Source organism: Bidens hawaiensis, unplaced genomic scaffold (genome assembly GCF_021521415.1).
Source record: "Bidens hawaiensis isolate Kalapana, Puna unplaced genomic scaffold, B.hawaiensis_p1.1 tig00033232_1, whole genome shotgun sequence".
NCBI lineage: Eukaryota > Viridiplantae > Streptophyta > Magnoliopsida > Asterales > Asteraceae > Bidens > Bidens hawaiensis.
In genome coordinates this window covers 24042-26846 of record NW_027505285.1, presented here as the reverse complement: position 1 = coordinate 26846, position 2805 = coordinate 24042, and the positions used below count along the sequence as shown (strand labels likewise).

Genomic DNA, 2805 nt, shown 5'->3' with positions numbered 1-2805 from the left:
CAAAGTACTCAATAGAAGTTAACAAACACCTTAATTTTATATACTAACAATAAAAATAAGACTCAATTTTAATTTTGTTACCTTATAATTTAATATACAACGGTCACATACTCACATCAAGATTTATACATATTGAACTAAATTTCCTTATAAACTTAAAAGTAAATAAATCTATACATTAGTCAGCATAAATTAGCAAATACATTAACTTTACATATAACTTCGTCATAAAACAATTTTATTATTATTTTGTTACCTTATCGTTTAATATACAACGGTCACATTACATATACATCCCAAATTTATTCAAGTATAATAATAATAATTTTATAAAAGGATAAAAATTAATTAGCAGGACTAAAAATAGAAAACAATTAAAGCGCCCTAATTTCGTCCCACATCTAACCGCGGAAACCTTAAACATTCATTATTCATTTCCCTCCACGCCTTTCGTTAACAAAACCACTCATCCTCCTCCAAAACTTTCAAATACTCCCGCCCCCTTTCCCCGTACTTGTACAGTTCCAATCTCAGATCTCACTTTCAATTCCATTCCAATTCCAATGGGAAAGCAAACCAAATCCCGTAAACCCGATAACGCAATCGGCAAAGGCAAGGTCACTAAAGTTCAAGTCGCCTTCATCGTCGACCGCTACCTCTCCGATAACAACTTCGTCCAAACCCGCTCCACTTTTCGAACCGAGGCTTCACATCTCATTTCCAAATCACCAGTCAATGAGGTATTGCTTTATTTTTATTTGTTATAACGGTTTTGGGATTTATGATGTGTCTTTTTCAGGCGCCGAAGAGTTTGTTGAGTTTAGGCGATATGTTGGATGAGTATATTTGTTTGAAAGAGCAGAAGGTGATGTTGAGTCAAGAGAAGAGTCGGCTGGATCAGGAGAAGTTTCGGGTGCAGACGTTGCTGCGAGGAATGCAGGATGTGATGAATGCGTATAGTCATGGCGGATCGACTGCGGCGGTGCTACAGCCGTCTCCGATGGTCATGCCTCTCCTCTCAGCAGGTAACAATTCAATCTGGATTTTATTTTTGTGTTATGAAATTAGGGTTTTGTACTTTTGTGTCAAAATGTTTAAGGCCTTTATATGAAAATGCTAAGTTAATAAATTAATTAAATGTAAATATGTGTGTGTTATTCATGGTTGTAAAAATCGGGCGAGGAGTCCCCAAGTAATTGCTTTCAACTTTTGGTAATCGATGACATTCGCCGTGAATAAGTTCTTATTTGCCATCATTGCCCCTAAGTGGTCAAAGCTGGGACTAATCGGGTTTAATTCTAGCTAATTTTCTGTGATTCCTACCATTTTTGGTCTGTTTGGATTATAAAAATGTTACACATAAAAATGCGTATTTATGTATAGATAAAACTGGAAATTATATATATATATATATAACTGAAAATTACATATAAATTTCCAATCTGATTAGTCCTGAGTTTAGCGAGCTTTACAACACTTGTATTATTGTGGTGATAGTGGCCAGTTGAAGTTTCTTATTAAATGTAACATTGAAATTTTGTTTTTCAGCTAATAACACCCCAGTCATGATGTCAACTTCCAAGCCTTTATCAGAGCCTGCTAATTTCTCAACCCCGACTGCGATTGCAAGCACAAGCCAGCCAGCTTTAAAAGAAGGAAGGATGCTCATGCAGCTCCGTCAGCTTCAAAGCGAACTCGCACTCAACCATTAGTCTGGTCAGCTGCTTCTGTCAAACCACCTGCAACAACATCAGCAAATAATGTTAATAATAATAATAATCAAGAAATTACTCCAATTCCATCAAACGCTGCACCGACTACACTGTCACCAGCTCAAGGTTCTAGCGTGGCTAAGTGTCTTTTTAACGCTGGTCCCCAAACACCCTCACCGTCTCCAACTGTTTCACCAGCTGGTGATAATCAGACTCCACCATCAAGTAACAAAAAGACGATTACACCTCCACCGTTTACATCAACAAACCGTACTGTTATTACATCCGAGGCTATTCACGTGAGTCCCATGAAGCAAGTATCTTACTATTCAATCGAGAGGAATCAATGCATTACATCACCACTGAAAACAGGCTCAAAGAGATTCAGCACAGTTAAAGGACGGCTGGATTTTGATGGGTCTGAAACTGTGGCGGTTAATTCAGAGATTCTGACTTCTGATGAGAATACCGAATCTCCTTCTGAAGGCGACCCTTTTGACTTTGACTTGCCTAATTTTGATTGTTTAGGGCCGGATTTCAATCTGACTGCTTTGTTGGGTGATTTTGCTTTTGACGGTGAACAAATGGATTACTTAGGCCAGGGGGATAATGGATCTTCTCCCGAGTCTCTTTCACCAGATACAACGGTGGATGACAATGCGTGCGATCATGAGCTTGTTTCGGGAGTGTCTTCTACAGTGACTGAAATCCGATCTGAGCAAGAGTTGAATATGGCTGGTGCAGGGCCTAATTCTGTCACATCTGTGAAGTCTATAACTAAATCCATCAAAGTTTTTAGTCCTGGTATGTTGTGATTCTCAATGGTAGTTACATATTAATACAAACTATTAGTGTTTTGGGATATTGACTGATTACATATGTTGTGCAGTGAAAAGCCGAAATCCTTGAGGACAACAGAAGCTTGCTATTTGCTAACATGGTGACAGACTGCCATTTATAAGTAGTCTTATGAAATCTGATACAAGAGTATGTAGAATTGTCGTTTGGGATTAGACAGACTAATATACCATCTGATATTTTATTGATTGATCATCTTTCTAGATGTGTTTATCTAGTTGACTTTGAATATAAT

The 2805-nt window shown here is 37.6% G+C and overlaps 1 pseudogene across 1 annotated transcript; it reads left to right on the top strand.

Moving 5' to 3' along the window:
- The first annotated feature begins 374 nt into the window (after positions 1-374).
- LOC143612117 (uncharacterized) lies at positions 375-2587 on the top strand (annotated as a pseudogene). Its single transcript, XR_013149896.1, has 3 exons — positions 375-740; positions 800-1025; positions 1549-2587. The product of XR_013149896.1 is annotated as an uncharacterized LOC143612117 (transcript).
- Positions 2588-2805: the final 218 nt, after the last annotated feature.